General features: G+C 41.4%; 1 protein-coding gene across 1 annotated transcript in view; it reads right to left on the bottom strand.

Annotated features, from left to right (window-relative positions):
• Positions 1–17270, bottom strand: part of CALCR (calcitonin receptor) — a 161085-nt gene extending 143815 nt beyond the window's left edge. Inside the window, exon 1 of the mRNA XM_048305453.1 lies at positions 16967–17270. The gene's annotated coding sequence lies outside the window, so the exon portion shown is untranslated. The remainder of the gene's footprint in view (positions 1–16966) is intronic.
• Between the last annotated feature and the right edge of the window lie 4123 nt (positions 17271–21393).

The raw sequence follows: 21393 nt of genomic DNA, 5'->3' as shown, positions 1-21393 counted from the left end.
CAAAAATGGACAAGATTTAACAGAGGTAAATTAAATGCAGGTGGTAAGATGTCACAATTTCAAACACCAGTTGCTCAAATGCAAATACGATATCCTAATCACCATGTTCTGAAAACGAGTATTTAATTTAGACCAGAGTCCTTAAGTCAGAAAACAGAGATTGATTTCAGTAGGTAATGGGAACATGTAGCCCTTTGTAAACTCCCTCAGAAACTTGCCCTGAACCAATGAGGGAAAACAATTTCTCCTTCTCTCTCTTCCATTTAGATTCCTAAATAAAGATTTTTTTGAAGCTTGGGAATGCCAAATATGCAAGCCTTGAATGAAAGTCCTCACAACAATATAACTTCTGCATGTGCCAATTCTGTGATAATCCACTTAAATTCTGCAGAAAAAATGCTTTTAACTAAAAATATGTAAATATATATCTATATCTATATATCTATATAGATATAGATATAGATATATATAAAAGCCCAAACCAACTCATACCAGCAGTGTGTTAAAAGGATGCCACCTACCGGGCACCTCATCAACCTCCAGCAAGAGTCCTGGAGAGGTAGGTGAAGTAGATCTGAAAAAAATGAAAAAGGCTGCTTTATAGGGTAGCTCCCTAAAACCGGCATAAGAAAATTAAAAATTAATACCTCTTGGTGCTCTTTAAGCTCAGGGTTTCCCCCAAGCTCAAGGCTTTATTTATTTTCTGACAGCTTTCTGATGCCTCTTTTTTTCTCCTGTAGTAGAAGCAGCAGCAATAGACATGTTTCATAAACATTTATTCTTTGTATTTTCCTATTAAATCTTCCCCTCCTGGTGCTTCTATTCCTGATGAGAGGGCTGCATCTTATCAATATGTTTACCATTTTTTCCCTGTTCTCCTTCATTAGACTAACAGGTACTGTCCAGGCTTTCCATTGAAAACAATTAAAATATGCAATATATACACACATATGCAGAGATGCACACAAGCAAACATGATGGAATTCATATCACGTTTTAGGGGAAAATCAGGCTGTGCTTTAGGTTCTGCTTGGTGCGGTCAAAAAGAAAAGTTAAAAAGAAGTTTCAGCTTTGAGTTTATATTTCCTGGGTTTGTGAGATTATTTCAGCCCTGTTATTTAATTGTTCGGCCACTATATTCTGCTTCAACTATCAGGTCTCCTTGTTATTTACAGTATTGCTTTCTAGCAGGAAATTGTCAGGTATATTTATGTCTAACATCCCTTCCAATTGTGGAGTGCAAGATACCAGAAAAATCCTCAGAGCTGGAATGAGTGTATAGTCTCCATTAAACACAAACTTTCAGAAAAGTGTGTAGGTCTTGCCCACATCTTGTTACAGAGTACAAACAAAACAGAGGGACACGTTCTCATTTACCACTCAGACCTATTTATTCTATTCTAGCAGAGTTAAAAGACTTTGAAAGAAGCATGGATTACATTTATTCCTACCTTATCCAGATTCCTTTTCACTAACAGATTAATACAAAGTAATATTAATTATATAAGTAGATTGTAAGTCTTCGCATTGGATCCTATTCTCATTTTCACTATGTTCATTGTTTGCTACATTGGCAGTACAAAGAGGACTTCATATGAATCAACCCTTTTCAAGTAAGGGTTAAGGCTTTAATATAACAACAGTGTGATGTACAAGGGGTCACAGTGTTGGTTTACATAGTTTTAAAAGAAGTATCAATATGTCTTCTAAGAGTATCCTCCTTTTTGGAATTGGAAGAAGTATTTGGTGCAGTATCTGATGTGGTAACAGTACAGATGTGCTTTTTATCCATCAACACACAGTTCCTTCTTCTCACCCAAACTAGGGTGTGCCTACTTACCTTGTTCTAACTTTGCACTCCATGGTAGCTCTATAATTTTTTACTAGTTCACTCCTACTACCATAGCACAGCAATCCAAGCCTAACCAGCACCTGGATGTCAGCAAGTCAAGACCACTCTTTAAATCCGTGTTCACAGAGCTTTCATGCCTGTGATTCTCAAAAGGAAAGACCGTGTTACAAGAATCTCAGAGCATATCCGCACAGTGGAGGGACAAGGCATCACATTTGTGGCAGGTTTGAGCGTGGGTACGTGTGTGTGCCCGTCTGAGAGCGGCACTGAGGCAGCCTGAGACAGCAAGTGGAGAGCGGGATCATCGGTCTGCAATGTCAGTCTGGCCCCCACCAGCACGGCTTGGAGCTGCACCGCTGCACCAGGCAAACCCCTGTCCCACAAGTCTGCTAGCCAGGAAAGGTGAAAGGGGTGCTGGCATCTAACTTCCCTAGATTACACTTTCTAAGGCCACCACACACAGCATCCATACTAGGAGTACCTGGGATCAGTCCAGTCTCCTCAGTAGACACCCAGATTAATTTTGTCAAGTATTTTTATCGTATTTTACCATTTTACTTCCAGGCATAAAAAGACAGATGCTCTGATTCCAGTCTGCACAACCACTGACTTAAATGCATTAATTCAGGCTAGTGATTCAAGTGGTTATGACTTATTTATGGAAATACCCATTTTACACTGTTTCACAATCCCTGAATAAAGAGTTCTGCCCAAGGGTAGCAGAAACTATGGGAAGAAAAATGCAAAAGAGAGGGTTTCTTTAATTATTAGCCAACCAGATTGGCTCTAAGCAGAATGGCAAAATAAGGTCTGTAAGCAGATGGGATAGGGGCCTTGTTTCAACGTGACAGGCATTGCATCATGCACAGAGACCATACTTTAAGAGTGTATCTCCTAGATACAGAAACTCCTAGTTCTACCTAAAAAAACAATGTAGAGAGATTTTTCTTTTTCTCCTCTTGAGAAATCACATAAGCCAGCTTGTATACTCAAGAAGTACTACATTTTTCCTGTCTGTATGGCAGTGCTTCTCACTTGCTCTATTTGCCTTAAAAAGTTTGCTTAGGATGAGGATACTATGGAAAATAGTTTGTGAAATGCTGCTTTATTAAATTATAAGAAAAAATATAAATTACTGATTTTAAGAACAGCAAATCTGTCTTCTCAAATTTTCCACCCTCAGGCTTTGACCATACCCAAGGATCATCCTGAAATATCAAAGAGAATTAAGAAGGAAAAACTACTCAGGAATAATCATGTACAAATAAAGCAAAAAAGAGGAAGAGGAAAGACAGTTTTCTACTAGATTTCTCTCTCAAGTAAATGTGGGGATGGGTACCTGATATGGTCTCCAAGTCTCCCTCTCTTTTTTTACTTTTAACTGGGAGTTCTGTCATACATAATCCCATTGCTTTGTGATTCAGCAGATTTTGAGGAACTCAGTGCACCAAACAGGATTTCACCAGTCGGATAGTCCTCTTTTTATATACAGACATTGACAGAGGTATGAAACCCTATGAGAATTCTAGAGGTGTCTTAAGTATAGTAAACAAGTATCTTAGATATTTTACAGGATCCAATACTTTAACTACTTTGAATAGCAGATCACATCTTAGTTCCTGTCACAGAAAAACCTGCCCCTGACATGTTTCAGTCTCTCTGACAGTGACGGCAGTGCTTCCAGCTACGGGAGCTAACTCATGCCCTAGCACCACTTCATTTCTCCTGCAGCGTGTAAAACCTGTTCTTAAAAAAATACCTTAAAAGGAATCAAAGTATGAAGAATAGAGTTGTACCTCTTTTGTCAGGCTAATGGTAATGATCTACAGAGAAAATGCGAGTTCTTCATGGACTAGCATTAAACCTGAATGCTAACAGACTGACTGTCAGACTGCCAACTCCTTGAAGAATGATGAGCTTTATTCAGCAGCATTAAGATCACCTTAACATTAGCTCTCAACAGTATTCCAAGTATAACAGTGTTAGCTTTCTGGTGTTTGGTTTTTTTGTGTTGTTGTTGCTGTTTTTGCAGTCTAAGGCACTTAAATGTCTTCATTGTTTTTACTTTCCACCTTTGCTTTTACTAATGGATGAAATTTTTACCAAAGACTCTGAGTTCAATGGTGTTAAAAGATCTTCTAAAGAAAAACTTGGCCCTTGCCTGTGTTTGTAAATTACTTGCGTCCCTATGTCCTATAAGGTCTCTTGGAATCAAATTAATAAAACCAAATTCAGGTAATAAAGTCATAATTAAAGCCTCCCCAGATTATAAAGGTAACTCCAAAGTTAGAAACTACTAGCATAACCCTTATTTAGCCTTTTTGGGAACAGTTACTACAGTTTTAATTGCTAGTCCTCACACTTCTTTTTCCCTTGGAATCCTTCCCTGGGTTTTTAAGAATGAACAGTGCCCACTTGCTGAAAAGTGATTCAGTACTTTATCACTGGTAGTCAGTGGATTTCATTTATTGTACATACATAAAACCTTTCATGGTAAACAGATTTATTCATTTTTTACATGGCTTTTTCCTTGGTGCTCAGTACTGCAGTATAAATGCTTCACTGACAAATAATTAACCTCCAAACTACTGCTGTTTGGTGAGATAGCATTATCGTGATTTCACAGATGAGGAGCCAGTGCTGCATTGATGGGTTGGCATTTTTTTCCTTAACCAAAGACTTCTAAAACTTACTACCTGCTTTCAGTAGCTCAGCATATCATACACATGAAGGATAAAGAAGCAATATCTAAGACATGGAAGGAAAAACATTTAAAAGATAGCTGACAGTGAATTGTGTTTTTGTAAATGTTGCATAAATGTACATCACCATTACAATGTCCACAGCTCATGCAGCACATCCTGTAGAGGTATTTTCCCATGGAATGTTGCCTTTTATTTCAAGGTAAACTGTGTCTCTATTTTCTAAATTTCCTAGGCCATTTTTGAATTGCACACAAAAACCTGTTCCTCCTTCAAGTTCTTACAGAGATGAAATAATTTCTGCTGTTTAGCAGGTGAGTTGCTGACCCTACTCTGAGTTTAATTTCCTTTGGGAAGATCAGTGCTTTCAGCTCTTTTCCTTTCTTCCATTTTTGGACATGCCTGGATGCCTCCTTTCGAGACCACAGTAATTCCCTGAGTTATAGAATAAAATTGGCTGTAAAGGACCTCTGGAGACTACCTAGTAAGCCCCCTGCTCAAAGCAGGGCTAACTTCAAAGATAGATCTGCTTATTCAGGGTCATATCCAGGCTAGTTTGAATCTCCCCAAGGATGGGCATTCCACAGCTTCTCTGGGAAATCTGTTCCAGTGCTCTACTGTTACCACTCATCTACTTGCTAATGATTAAGATCTGACTCTGATTTCAAAATGCCCCCACTATCATGTGATTAACACTATTGGATTTTAGTGACATTCACTCTGGTAAGAGTGTGAGACATTCTGCTATTTCAAGACCTTTCTTTTTCAATATATCTTGCGCAGACAATTTGCCAGCAGATTTTCTGAAAGAGTGCCTTCTGGATAAAGTGTTGGAAAGCACTAATTAGCTGCTCTCCTCGTCCTATCTGACTTTCTACTATCAAACCGTGCATCTAGCATAATGAATTTGGTTGTTAGTGAAGGCCTGAAAGTGATGACATTTAGCATGAGTGGGTTGTTTTGTTTCTGTCTCATTGCATGATTGTTCTTGTGTTGATTTGTTCTTGATTCATCACCTTAAAGATCTTTAATATCTATGCACACATGGAATACCCTATCATTTTTCCTCTCTACTGCCATCATCAAGTGCACCCCTTCCCATGGCTTCTTCACTTTTCTAATCAACATCTTTATTGCCAAGGGGCTCGCAGTGGAAATAGCTCTCACAGTGCAGTGCTCTTCTGGTACCGCCTTCTAGGTAGATTCTGCAGCAAGCAGTTGACATCCTCTGTCTTCAAACCCACTCATAAACTTAGTATTACACAGGCCTGCCAAGCTACATATTCTTTTCCAGTTTTCACTGCTTTTAATGTATTTATCAAATTTAATGTATAGCTAAACTTTACATGCAAAATTATTTCTACAGGAGTGTATGTTATAGAGATATCTGGAGGTTTACTTGCATCTTTGGACTTTTATCTGCATAGAATAAATGTTCTTGTATACTACTAGCCATTTTTTGTGCCACAGATTCAATTTTTCCTGAAATCAGTCCCAAAACTTGTACCCCAATACTGATGCTCATTTTTATGGCTATTTTTTCTTAATTTATTTGAAAAGATATATGTTTCACCACTATAAATCTCCTTTTTTTAACAGCAACACTGCTGCTGGCTGCTTTCCCCAGCGACATTCTTCAGCTGCACACTTTTCACCTTTGATCTCCTCAGTTTGCTTTGCAGTATTTAGCATACATATTCTTAAACACCTGCTTTTCATTTTTCATTTTATGATACTTCCATGCTCACTGGCAACTTGCTGGGTTTGTGGCTCTGGAGTATGCTTCTAATGTGAACTGTGGCTGGTGCTTCTCTCTGGGACTATGCACACAAATGATGACTGACCCACATTTTATCATCTACATGTCATCACCACTACTGAAATGTCCTCTCATCTGATCTGTATCTTCTCTGGATATTCTAGTGGTATTCTAGGATGTTCAAGTCTCCTCCACTAACATACATATTTTTATTTCATTTTCACCTCTCCTCAGCAAAACCAGTCATTTTGTAATGAGTTTCAGCTGGCTGATTCACTGACACCAAAGGACTCAGTAGGTACTCAGCTTTCCTAAGATTTCTTTGCTCAACAGAGAACTTCTCTCTCTGAAACCACATACTTCAAATTGCTCCGTCTATCCACATTTTTTCTGTCAGCTTCAGAACTTTTGCCTTATAGACATCTATAAATCTTCGCATCTCTCTGTACAAAAGAATATGAGAAACAGGATCTTCCTCATTCTTTGCCTGAAGTCCAGCAAAAAAAATATATTCCATCAACCAAAGTTGTGCATTAAATGAAGCTTTCTTCTTTCAAAAGGTCTATGCTTCTTGCTTTTTTCTTGTGAGGAACATAAAATTTCTCCAGTTTCTGTCTGTGAGCTTGGTTTAGATTATTGCCATAAAGACTGGTACATGGCTCACAGTCCGCAAGCCCTGCTCACACACTAAATGCCCTGAACTAAACAGAGCTGCTTAAGTTAATTAGCTTTTCAGATAGCTTCTGTACCCTACCCACTGAAGCTTGGCACAATAAACCCATGAAGAATAAATACCACCATCTTAAGATCATTATACCAGTGTTTTAGCTACACATGGTGAAAATGGTTCATGAAAGAACCTTTAAACTCTGCTGCAAAAGGTCCTCACCAGAAATCTTCACAGATGTGGGCTGACAGCAGAATACAGGTGAGACTCTGGCAGGTCATGTATGACTGGTGCATTGTCAAGGGTATTGCCTCTTTCTACTCTGAGCTTCTCCATTATAAACTTTTTATGTTGTACTCCTCTCTCCTCCCAGATATTAGCTGTTTCTTCCCATCTATTTCCACTCTCCATTCTTTCAGTACCATTTACAATTCCTAGTCAGACGAAGTTCCTGCCAAGCTTTCTGCCACTGCAGTTCAAATGTCTTTTCCAGGCCTTCAGTTTCTCCCCTTAACTCTCTCATTTTCCTGGCTTCATGACTCCAGTATATATAGTGGGGAAGGGGGAAGATAATTCTGTCTCTTCCAATGCATCTTCCTCCTGATGTTCTGATGTCCTGCAAGTTCCTACCCTGGCTAGCCTCTAAATGGAAATGTCAGTGGTGTTCAGGTATCAGTTTCTCCCAGAGCATTCAACATGTTGTTCAAGCTTGTACTTCTCAAATGACTCCTGCCCCAAACTCCACTGGTCCTCAGTACTAACTCCTAATTCCAGGATGCCTCTTCCATGTATGAAACCATTTCCATTTTTCCACACTGTTTACACCTCTTCCTGCTCTTCTTTTGTACTTTAGATGTGTTCTAACTGCTCTGTCTTAGGCAGCACAAACTGGCTTATGCTACCTCAAAACTGTGCCTGCACATGAAAGCTCTGGAAGATCTGGGCTGTACATGTGTGGGTGTGTTCTTACACAAATGTAGAAGGTTCAGTCTTGACTCAGAAGCCATCTACTGCCAAGTCCATTTTCCACCGCATGGTAGCACAAGAACTTCTCAGGCAAAAAGAGCGACCAGAACTTGCGAACGTAAGCAAAGCAATATATCACGCACTGGAGGAGATCTTCAGAGGTTGTGAAAATTATCTGGCTAAAACTTTCCAAATAAGTCCAACAGACTGAAGATAGAGACACTTTTTTTTTTTTTAAAGTAATTACGCACTGTGAATAGGGCTGTTTTCTCTCCCAATATCTCCTCTAGTCTGTTGCATCCTTGTCTGTCCAAACCATGTCTGCTGTTGAGTTCAAGACACTTATTGTACTACAGTGAAATTTTTAAAATTAAAATAGTATTTTAATATAAATTTTTTTATACATAACCAAAATTTTGATCACTTGTAGAAGTATTTTTATAATGATAGTAAAACCCAGATTTTATTTTTTAAATCCTGTAATTAATTTATATGTTTAATTTTCACTTAAAAAAAATTTGAACATTTTCAATAGTAAAATCAGTTCTGAAATGCAATTTCTTAAATTATACACTAAAGTAATCGGCATAACTAACTGCCTTTAAATATTAAACCCATGTGATTTCTCCACGTTGAATTACACATCAATTGAAAAAACCATAATTCATCACTTCAAGAAACCTCTCATCAAATATGTTCTTTGATGTGGTCTGATATGTTTGCAACATTTGATGATCCCCATTGTAGTATATAATATACTGACCATACATTGCAAGTTATTTACATAAGTAGATAAACTATAGGCTTTGAGACTAATAAAGCACTGTCCCAATATTTTGCAAGAGGATGGAGACACCTTCACTTAGTATTTGAGGTTCCTCAGGATCCTTTCTGCCCACAGTGTATACCCACCTCCTTCTGGCTTAATCACACTCATTTCTCATGCACTGTAGGCCATTAAGCCCCACTTCCTCTTATTAAAGGGGAGGCTGCTAGTTTAAATACAACGATTTGTGTACTTCTGTCACTGTGCAGACAACTCAAACAGTTACAGCAATGACAAAATGCTGGAGTGGGCTTGGATTATTATTCTGCATGTAAATCTGAGCAGCAGATGAAAAAGAAGTGATAAATTTATTTGGTGACTACCTACTGGCTTCTCCAGTGATGACCTCTGATTACCTCAGGCATTTGATGGGATAAACACTTTTCTTCCAAAACACTGCAGATCTGGTTGCCAGTAAGTCAGCAGGCATTTAAGCACTTATCAATCTACACATACTTGTTTTCTTTTCAGTGCTGAAATTACTCCAGTCTTTAGGAAGCATACACTATCAAATACCCTGAAACAAAAACAAAAAATGCAAGAAAAACCAGCTGACAAGAAAATACTGGGTTTGCTTTACCTGTAAGAACATATGGTAACAACGATTATTATTTATTACTTGATCCTGCTTCAACCCAAAATGTTCTTGGCAACATTTGAACACAGAAGAAAACATTGTATTGTAACAAAAAACAGCTCAAAGGCTTAAAAGAGTCAGGCCCTTCAGCAGTCTGTAGTAGTGGAAATGATCCCCAGAACATTAAAGGAAGTCTCCACTCACACAATTTGTTCCCCATCACCGAGTTTTAATCAAGACCAGGGCTTAAAAGACTTGCTGAACTCCAAGCACTACAACTCTGCACAGTCAGGAGTCCGTGATCAGCTGCCTATGGGTTACTCTTTCACTTTCTCAATGTTCTTAAACACTCAAGCAAAGCCAAAGATTTACCAGAGATTCTCTAAGCTAGTTTGACTAAACTGCCCTCTGAACTGTAAATGGAATTTCCCCTGATGCAATATCGGTAAATGGAGGACAGACCTGTCTATTGGTTAATGAGGCATTTTGTAGGATAACTTCCCAGCTCATCTCTACCACTAAATGCTCAGGTGCATATAGCATTCAAAACACCTCTTTCTTCTGAGTTTTCCCTTTCCTCCAAAACATTTCATTCTTTAAATTTTGTGTTATTTGATGCAATTTCTGCATCCCATACCCTTCAGTCCTAATAGTGTTTCCACCTCTGCAGCAACAGCACAGCTGAGGATAACAGCAGTAAATCTTCTGTTCCCCTTCTGTATGGTTTTGCAGACAGAAGAAAATGAAGATCCCATTAGGTGCTGGATTGACTGGTGAGAACAGGAGTTCTTATCAAGAGGGATACAACTTTTAGTCATATGAGGACATTCATCAGTCTTAGACACCGTTTTTTACCAAATCCAAGAAACTTCAGAAAGTTTCTCTAAGCAGTCTGAGTAGTGAAGGTGTGAACATCCTCTATCTCCTGTCCTTCAATATTCAAGGCTGGATGAGATTGCACACAGCATGTTTAAGAGTATGAAATGCTCACCCTGTTTCAGGCTGCATAGTATAGTCTGGAAAGAGACTATCACAACAATGTAATGATCATTTAACATCTTTTGGTGTTCATTTTACTCCAGTGGATGATGATAGCCCATAACATAGAAAGAACTGTAACTTTATGGGACAGCATTTATACCTCTTGCATGAAGAATCATACTTATCCATTAAGAGATGTTTACCATTTGCTTGTTAGCTGGCATAAGGCAAATTACACCATCACTTCTCAACAGTGAAAAGGGAGTGCAATGCAAGAGAAGGGCCTAGTGATGAAGCACCTGCACAGCACAGGTAACTAAGACTACAGAACACAGGCTACAGACTAAGGCTACTAAGGTCACTAAGATTATGTGAATAGAGACAGCAATCAAAAAATAAAGTTGGAAAAAATCAAATGGTGATAGGTCTGCTCAAAAGAATGTAGCTTGTGCAAAATTAAGTGAGACATAAAGAGATCCTGTACTGAAGGAAGTGTAAAACATCACCAGTTTGGCAGTTTACCCCCATTACCAGTGGGGGTAAATTTAAACAGAAAAATCATTTTTAGGGCTCATGTTGCTTCTTCACAGATCACAGACCATATCCAGCATGGTCTTGAGCACTTCCAAGTATGCAGCACCCACAACTTCTCTGGGCAGTCTGCTTTAGATTCTCACCGCTCTCATCATAAAGTTTTTTCCTGTTACACAATCTAAACATGCCCTCTTTCAGTTTAAAGCCATTCCCCTTTGTCCTATCACTACATGCCCTTGTAAAATGTCACTCTCCAGCCCTCTTGTTTTAGGTACTGGACCCGTTTTAGGTACTGGAGGGTGACTATAAGGTCTCCCTGGAGCTTTCTCTTTTCCAGGCTGAACAGCCCCAACTCTCTCAGTCTATCTTCATGGCAGAGATGTTCCAGACCTCTGATCAACTTCACATCCCTCCTCCATAACTGCTCCAACAGGTTCACATCCTTCTTGTGTTGGTGGTCCAAGAGCTGGATGCAGCACTGCATGTGGGGTCTCACAAGAGCAGAACAGAGTGGGAGAATCACCTCCCTTGACCTGTTGGTCATGCTGCTTTCTGTGCAGCCCAGGACATGTCTGGCTTTCTGGGCTGCACAGGAACATTGCCAGCTCATGTTGAGGCTCTCTCCAACCTGGTATTCTATGATTCACTTAAATCATGATATCTAGATTTGCTACAGAACTGCTCTGGCACACAAAACTTGTAGGGAAGATAAAGATACAAACAAAATACAACTGCAGAGGTACCTGTGATTTTTCTGAGTAGTTAACACTCACTGCTGATATCAGCTGGAGGAAAATCAAGACTAAAAATGGAGTCATCCATCTGCATACATCATAGCTTAGATGCTACAGTCACTTGAGCTTTCTGATGTTAGAGTATGCCTCAGTGCTGCCTGAGAGAAACAGAAGTGGCTAATTCACTCCATGAATTTCTTAAGTCTTTGGCTACCTTTCTCTCTCTTTCACTGAGCTCTAAACAGTGCCATGAATTACAGCAGTTTTTGTTATGTGAGCATTGAAAAGTAAGTAAATATTTCATTATTAAAAAAACACAAGCAGAAAATGTAGTTGACCTTTGAAGGGACACTGTGCCAAACGTGGAGTCTCATTGCAGTCACTAATAAAAGGTAAAACAGTTCAGTTTAACAAGTATACCTCAGCACAGTCTTAATCATGAAACTTTGACATCTCTGTAATGGCAATACTGCATTTTCAGAGGCATTTAATATATTTAAAAGAGGTATTTTTAATTGTCAGCTTAATTCTGAGAAGACAACTCTGAAGATAAGGCACAATTCATCTTGACTCAAGCAACCTCCAAATATGTCTGTAAAATCACTTGGCATTGCCTGCAGACTGTTTAATTTCTAGAAGAAGTAACCAGAATAAAAATCTTTTTTTTCTAATTGTGGAGGGGCAGTTAGTCACTTTGTAGAGCACCCAGGAAGAGAAAGGCATTTGAAACACCTCCTTTTGAATAATAACAATTTTATAACCCCTGCTTTACCCCAAAGTAATGAGGACATCACAAAATAAACATGTCAAAGCCACCAACAAGTTTACATCCCGTCTTAATGCTCCTTAAAAGTACAAACCACTAGAGCTATCTTGAATAAAATACAGTGAAACCATAGATTTAGAAATTCTGCAGAATTTATCAAATGTATTATTCATCTATCTCTTGGCAATAGTTAACATTATTCATCAAAAACCACAGGCAAAGTGATTTGGTTCTTATATACACTGCTGGATACGACCAAATAAGAAGTTATTTGCTAAACAGTGTCACATAAAACTGCAATACTGAAATGTGACATATTATACAGAAATGCATGCTTGTTAAAAGAAGAAACAACACTCCTAAGAGTGTGGTGAGAACAGCTATTTCTGCCAAATCTGTGTCAGGTCTTCTACATCATAAATGACAAAAAAGCCAGGGTCCAGATGCCACTGCATGTTACCTTTCCTGAACCCCACAGGGTTACTGTGGAAAAAGGAGTACGGCCATCATGTTGAGATGCAGTGGATAAGATGCACTTACATGAACTGCATTTTTCAGTTGGTTTTGTATACAACATCTACCAGTAAGAAAATTAGTACTGCCCCATCAGTCCATTTCCCGGACCCAGGAGTCTTCCTCCCCACTAGGTTCCCTTGGTCTCTGGTGCACAGGTTAATCTGATCCTTGTGGAAAGCCACCTTTCAGGACTACTCTTCAGTATGTAACCTGCTAAAACCAGTTCTAGTTCTCTTGTCTACCATATGACCCTAATTCAGAAGGCATTTTGGGAACCATGGAAAAACATATGGCAGCACACCTCTGATGTGCTTTGTATCTACTCTTGTTTCCAGTGCTATTCTCTATCAACTATGACCAATGACTCCACTTTCTTCTTATGGCTGAACACCCAAATTTCTGGTACTTCCTTGGTTTAGTGGTAAATCTTTGCATACATGCATACAAAGCAGCACAAAGAGTCAAAAGGAGCTCACTGCGAGAGGGCAACTACCACCCCCAGGTCCTTCCCACTCTTCCTGACCGAGAGTCACCTCAAAAGCATGGAGCCAACAGAACAGCTCACAGGCTCTCTGGTAAGGCAAGACCATAGCCTTGGTTTGTTCAGAAGATGGCCTGAAGGATTCCTGTGGTATCTATGGATACCACCTTGACTAAAAAGGTGTCCAGCTGAAACATGGCTGTAACTACACTTGGCAGGAAACATGTATTTTCCGGATGTAACTTCCAGGTGACTATCAAGCCCAATGTTGTTAGCAGTGCCCATTCTTAAATGAGATGTGGCCAACTACCTCTGCCATTGTTATCTTGTATTAGGTAGCTCGTCATGTGAGCAATTCAGTGTGTCTCTTCACTTAAGTTACTAAGTAATTCACTCCATTGAAGTGACTAAAAGCAATATCAAATGGAAAGTGGGTAGAAGAGCAAAAATCAATATAAAACAATGTGTAATTATGTGCTGTTCTATGGAAGGCCAATGCTAGTAAATATGGAGATTAATACTGAAGAAAATGAGATCAGAGGAAAATAACATACAACTTTAAGGCATTAGTCATTCATTTCTGGGTACCTTTATCAAAGAATAAACTAATATTCAATCCTGTTAAAAGGTGCTCATTCTACCACTGTTAGGTACTGAGTATTCATGTTTCAGACTGAGATCATGATCTGGCCTTCAGCTAGATGTCTTAGACCTTCATGACTATTTACACTGCAAAATTTTCAAGGGAGTGAATTTAACTCTGTGTTTGCAGTTCTAGGTAGGGACCTAACTGGATGCCACTCTAACACAAACAGTGGTTGAAAGTGCTCAGCACGTAACAGCGTCGCTCCTGAAAGGCCAAGGTAAGATCTGTGCTGGCATTAATATGAGTTTCAATATTGACTGCAATGACAACAGTTAGGGCCCTAACATTTATTACCAGAAATAAAACAAAACTGAGTTTACCAGCTTACTAATATGCAGAACCAATTATCACTTTCAAAACTGAATTTCATGGTATTTGCTAGCGTAACTTTCTGTCAAGTACAGCTCAATTATTTAGTTGCTTATTTTCCCAAAACTTCTATTTGCATGTATTATTTTTAAAATAAGCATAGAAGAGTATTTTTTTTTCTATCTACTGATTTTTAAGGAACTTTGAGTCACGATACACTGTCTCTTCCTTCATTTTCACTTATACAAAACTAGTAGGAATTACTGGCAGCTATGTTGGTCATGCCAATATTATTTTGTAATGGGACTTGCATGTAGCTTCTTATAGGTCCACAGATACAGATTTAAAATTAACTGGCTACGTTTTAAACATTTTTTCATTTTATCTTGATCTAGAAGAGACCTGAAATAAAAATAATTCAGCAAACCCTCTGTAGAACATTGTTTTCATCTTTAATGAAAATTCTCAACTTTTTTAGATGCTTTTCAAAACCATTCAGCTGTAGACAAGCAAAGAAAAAGGTTTGCTAAACTAGATTCCGTCAGTTTATTAAGCTAATGTTTGTGAACACATTATTCATTAATATTTCAACAAGGTTTTTAGAAAAGATGCTTCTGTTCATTCATCTCCCAACAAAGCTTATGAACTGCAGGGAACTAAACTGTAACATGTCTCAGTTGTTTGCTGACATTTTTATAGTAAGTCTAATATTTAGCAGTTTACTTCTTTGCCACAAACAACATAATCAGAAAACATCCCTGTGCTGCCAGAATATCTCGGTTAAAATGTGGTGCATATGTAAACTGCAATCCAACTTTTTTATGATTGAGTGATCGAGTCTGATGAAACATAAAAATTGGAGTGTAAGACAAATCTGAACTGCCTGCTCCTCTTGAAAGCACAATACAGTTTATTCTATATAGTTTTTTTAAACAAGTATTAAGACCTATGTGGCTCTTATCCATGATTCTAGAGCAGTACTATGTAGAGTTGTTTGAAGTGCCATCACCAGTGAAATTTAAACATTGCCACTTGAATTTCTAACTAAATTTGGCTGGCACTCACTATAAATTATAATGAAGACCTACAGTGAAACGCACCCTTTGTAGGAGTTAATTGGGATTTTGCCGTTGATCTTAACAGGACCAACATCTACTCAAGATTTCTAAGTTTTTCATACTCTAATACATGCCAGTAGGTACAGAAACACAGTATTCTAATTAATTCAGAACTATTTCATCCCAGCTAGCATATGACAGCCACAGTAAGCATCAGAGTGGTAGCTCAGCAAAAGTTGCCTACCGGCAAAGGTTGTCATATGTCTGAAGAAATTAAAATGAAGTATTAGCTCTCCTGTATTTAATTTACCTACTTGACAATTATGCCTAGGATTCCGAGTGGTGAATTAAATTTCCTGTTCAGCTCAACACCACCTGCACTTTGAGCTGTCGGTAGCAAAGAAATGTTATTCTGGGCAGCCGTGATACACGCAGCCCTAGAGCAGCGTAGGGACCCTTTCACTGACCAAATGCAAGGGTTCCCCCCACAATATCATCCTTCAGCCACTGAAGAGGAAAAGGAGAAGAAGCAAGACCTTAATTTCATTCAGCGCCTATAAAAAAGCAAAGGCACTATAATGTGATGCCTCGTTTAATTCATTCTAAACTCCCTCTAATCAGACTACTTAACTCTAAAGTGCACAGTCCTGAGAAGAATATCACACACCACATTACCCTTAAGAAGTTCAAGTGTTACCAGTGTATGTAAAAGCTTGGTAGGAAGACATCTGTTACATATCGACAACATTGACTTCAAGAGGTCTTAGGATACACATCTTTCTATTTACTCTTCTCATGAATGATTTTTTCATTCATCATTTCAGCTACAATTGCCATTCTGTTACTAAAATAAACCAGAAGCTTTTCTCTTTCCTCTGCATAATTGTTAACTACATTAACCTTGTCAAAAAAAACCCCACAATGAAATCAATATAGCAATTTAAAGACAAAATTGGCAGGCACTATATTGTACTTGGACACATCCAGTAAAGAGCCTCATACATCAATCTACCGTCATCAATGGAAATATTCTGAAACCTACTAATGTTGTTTATTACATTTGCGGTGTGAAACGCCAAAGTAAGTACAGATATCGGTCCAGCAGATGAAAAATAACACGGAAATGATATCTGATATGCCTGAGGAGCACGAACTAGTGACTCAGGTGTAATTTAAACGCCCTGTACTTCCAGTACGGAGAGTGGCTGCTCTCTGTACAATACGGTACCAGCAGCGACCTGCTCGCCAGTGCAGAAACCGCAGTGGAAACTCCGGGGTCCACCGTGCCCCGTCCCCGCGCTGCGCCCCGACCCCCGGCGCCGGGGAGCGGCGGCCGGCCGTCCCTCGCCCCTTCCCCCGGGGTGCACCGCACACGCCGTCGCAGCGGGTCGGAGCTCCTACAACCCAGTCCCTCTCTCCCCCCTGTTTTTGGGTGCATTGCCAGCCAGGGGCTGTGTTCCCCCGGTACCCCGCTCCCTGCCTGCCCCGCGGGTTCGCTGGACCCGGCGCCTCTCTCGCCCCTCCTGCCCCGCGGCCGCTGTCCCGGGGGCGGCGGGTGGGGAAGGGCAGGCGGCGAAGGTGCCGGGACTTACGGTGGCAGCGCTACCGGCGCTGGCGCGGCACCTCTCCCGGCCTCCCGTCACCTCGGGCCACCTCCGCGGCGGCTCCGCGCCCGCACCGGAGCAGCCCGGACGTCCCTTCACTCCTCGGAACGGCGCATGGCGCTGCCCGCTCCCCGACACCCGCCCGGTGGGTCCCCGCGGCCCGGAGGGGGCGGACAGGCACTAGCCAGGGTCGAGCCCCTCCGGCGGGGCTGCGCCTCGGGAAGCATCTGCCTCCTCTCTCCCGCGACGCGCCCAGTCCCCGCTCCACCCCGGGCGCGGCGGGGCTTCGCGCCGACGTCGGTGCGGGGCGGCCGGAGCCCGCCCGGCGGCGGCGGCAGCGCCTCCCCCGCCCCCGCCTCCCCGCGGCTCCCGGCGCTGCTGCCGGCGGGGCGGCCGTGCCGGAGCCGGCGCTGCGGGGGCGGCGGGGAGCCGGGGCCGCACAGCGCCTGAGGAACGGCGGTCCCGCTGCGCGGAGCCGAGGGACGCCCGGCCCAGAGGCGGGGGCGCGTCCCCCACGCCCCTCGTCCCCGCGGGGGAGGCGGGGGCGGCAGCGCGGCCGACTGCCCTTTGTCCCGGCGGTCCCTTCCGTGCGGGGCCGGGAGTTCCCGGTCCGCCGTCGGCCGGGCTCTGTCCGCAGCGAGGGTGCGTCGCCCCGCAGGAGCTCGGACCCTGCGGTGTCAGAGGCCCGGCCGGGGACCTCGCGTCCTCCTCTTGGAGGAGACGGTCTTCAGACCCGAGCCAGCGTTGAGGTTTCATCGCGGGCGTCTTTCGGAAAGGAATGCCGGGGGAATGCAGGGCGTGGAGCGTGGGACCCCTGCGATCCGGCACCTGGGCGGGTGGGGCGCTACTCCCGCAGCGGATCGAGGGTTGCAGTGGCCCCTGGCCGCCCCGGGGATGCTGTCCCGCGTCCTCCCGTCTGCCCTGTCTCCTCTGATGCTTTTCCAGCTTGCATGAACCATCTACCTACCGTCCACCAAGCTGGGGAGGATGAACAAGGGATGGCCGCAGCATTCATCGGACGGCAGAGTCATCTAAATTCTCGTTTCTCCTCCAGAAGCCATGGAAGCGTTTTAAACTAACTAACTCTAAGAAGAGGTCGAGAAAGACCTGGTTCCAAGCACCTCTGGTCTCCTCACAAAAGCAGACCCCAGCTACACGGGCATGCAGGGGCAACTGAGCCAACACCCCCCACCTCGCGGAAGAACGTCGAGTGGTTGTGCTTGAAGTAGTGCAGGGAAGGACTTCTCTGCTATGACTGTTCCAAGCTGCCCGCCATTTAAACATCCAGAGAGCCACAGTGAGGGTGGGAGACGGAGCGAACGCACGGTGATTCACCTCAGCACTCCTGACAAACATGTCAGGGCGGATAGCAGGTAGTGGAGTGTCTTCCCAGCAGGTGGAGTCAGGAAGCAAACAAACTTGTTCAAAAGGTACCACCATCCGGCTGAGAACAGCTTTTTTTCTTTCGTCTTTCTGTGCGAAGGCTGTTGCTGCCATAAAATAAAAGAAACTGGCTTTAAAGTCGCCTCGCTTACTTCTGAATGGAAAGTTAGCTCATACTGAAACGGTTCTCAGGTGTTTTTTTTCCACCTGCCACTTTCTCTTACAGACTACAGCCAAATTTTACAGCTTGCCTTTCTCACAGAAACCTGCATGCAACAGCAGCTGGCTGCCTTTCTGCAGCTCAAGCCCTGCTGAGAAGGGTGGGAGGGACAGGAACAAGGGAGCTTAGTGCTCAGAAGGAGGTGCTGGGCTTAGCATGCGCCAAGGTCCAAGAAAAAAGAACTTCTTGCAACTTTTCCCAGCAGCTGATAAAAGAGTTCCTCTAGATAATACCATTGAAGAAAAGTTTTCCTCCTTCCTCTTTGATATTGGGGGGAGTGGGGGCAAGCTGGGGCCAACTGTAATAAGAATTGAGACACTCAAGGAATACTGATGTAAATTGTTATTCCTTTAGGATTTAAATTTTCACTGTAGCTTTTATCCTTTACTATTCTGGAGACAGCAAAGAGAAACGTGGAAGCTGCTTTTATGAGCTCTCAGTGTGCCACAATTGCTTCACTCTTCGCAGCATTCTCTGGTAGGAACAGTGAAGTTAGGGGAGGTTCTCATTAGCTGCACTAGGTCTGGCACCATGGAGCAGCACCCCTATGGACTCACTGCAGTCGTGTCCCTCTCATGCTACAGCTGCCCGAGGTGGGCTTGGGTGAGTCACGGTTCTAAGTGCTTCAGATGTTTGTGGAAGAGGAACTGCTGAGAAGCAAAACCTCATGCTGAAGCCTAGGGAAAGCAGGAGAATCCCTCTTCCTGACACTGCAGCAGTAAATTGAAAGAGGTAAAATAGAGAGCTAGTTTCTCCCAAGGTCCACCTATTTAGGAAATTTTTGTGTGTTATCCAGGTAATGCTGTTCATTCTATGATTGGAACGCATCACATTTTCACTGACTGGTTTTATATTTATTTCAAAACAGATTGCATGTTGCTCTGTTTTCTTAGTGAATAGTATTCATCTGCTTAAGTATAAATCTGTCGTCCCATAATCTGGAAATAGCTTTCCTAAGGTTTGGGTGTTTTTTTTATAAACTCCCGTTTGTTGACCATTATCTTGCACACAGAAGCAGCACTTTCTCTTTTGTTCTGCTGTAAGCAATTCCACTGTGCCCCATGGGACTGCAAGCATGAGGAGTTACTATTTAGCATGTATGTAAAATTCTGGTCATGCCCATAAATAACAACTGGAAAATTATTATTAACTGTACCTTGATGGTACAGTTCTTATGCTCACGTTCATTATACATACATACATACAGTTCTTCTTATGCTCACGAGTCATTACAACACTGACTTCTGTGGAAAAGAGGCTGAGCTAGTGTTTTATGTTGTGATGTTATAGTTTTGCTCTGTACATGAAAAGTGAAGAAAGTCCAAACCTTCCAAAATTTCAGTGATTTTATTCTGTTAGGAGGGAAAACATTTTTTCACATACTATGGAAAGTTGTGCAGTTGTGTAGTTTGTCTCATTTACACCACCTTTTATTCTGTAAATATGTTTTGTTTACCTTTAATAGTACTTTAATTTTGTTTACCTTTAATAGTGAGGATGCCACTTATGAAACAGGCACTAGCCTAATTTTCTTGGTCAGGTGAAGAATTTGAAAGAAAAATTCCCAGCTGGACCTATAAGCTTTCCATGGATTGGGTAGAGAAATTTCCACAATCTTTTGCAGATGCCTGCATTGCAAGCTGCTGGGAGACAAATTATTTCCTGTCATAGTTTGTGTATCTTTCCTGCTTGGCATGGTATACCCCATAGGAATTACTCAGAGCACAGTATTATCAAAGAAGAGTTTGTTCAGATTTAGGTCGTTTGAAGCATGGGAAGTGTGAGCATTGAGCTGTTTAGAGAAGACTGTGGGGGCATGCTGTATCCTTTGATAAAAGGATTGTAAATAATGCACTTGAGTGAGGGCTGCATTCACAATTTGGATAAAAAACTGGAATGAACAAAAGACAGCATTTAAACAAAAAGGGTAAGACATTCACCCTAATCCAGTACAGGGTCAAAAGAATGGGAATTTGCCATTAGCTTCAGCAGAAGTTACATCAGTCCTTATAAGGCTTCCATGGGAGTATTTAATTCTTTGCATACAACTTGGTAATCTTCACTCCTGGACGTGACCTGATTGAAAACTCTGAGAATAGTTACAGAACTATCAGCAGCAATGCTGGCTTCCAAACCCTGCCCGCTGGAAAACACATCAGCTCTGTGAGGGGAAATTCACAGAGCAGCTATAGCTGCTGTTCCAACCATGCATCTCTAATGAGACAATGTTTCTTCTAATTTTCAGAAAAAGAGGTCACTCCAGAATTAGGGATTTGCAGAGTGACAGGGAAACATATTTATGAGGCTACTGCCAGTTGCAGAAGTCCATTCCAAACAAGAAAGGCAACATCAGGAGAAGTATAGAAATGCTCAAGTGGCTGGAAGACATATGAAGAGTTTAGACTAGGATTATTAGAGAATTATAACAGTGTTTTATTTCTAATCTCAGAAGCTATCAGGTTATCAAAGAACTGTGTTTTTAAAACAGCTCTTTCCAAAATTAATGATTGTGTTAAATTTTTTGTTAGTTTTGTTTGTAGAAACCTGAAAAATCAAGATTTACGTGTTTATCCAATAGCGGATATTTCATTAGAATGATGCACAAATTGTTCTTATGTCACAATAGATTTATTTAAATCAGTTGCTTAATGTACAACAATCTCAGTAAGTTTCTTAATGCACAAAAAAGGCATGGGTAATTGCATTTGCCTCCTTGCTTAAATTTCTGTTTTTAATTTATGTTACGTTACGTAATGTATCCAAGTATTGATTCTTCAGTTCACATCTCAGGACTTTCTAAGAGGATCTCCAA

The sequence above is a fragment of the Corvus hawaiiensis genome, chromosome 1 (genome assembly GCF_020740725.1).
Source record: "Corvus hawaiiensis isolate bCorHaw1 chromosome 1, bCorHaw1.pri.cur, whole genome shotgun sequence".
Taxonomy (NCBI): Eukaryota; Metazoa; Chordata; class Aves; order Passeriformes; family Corvidae; genus Corvus; species Corvus hawaiiensis.
This window is presented reverse-complemented; position numbering and strand designations above follow the sequence as displayed.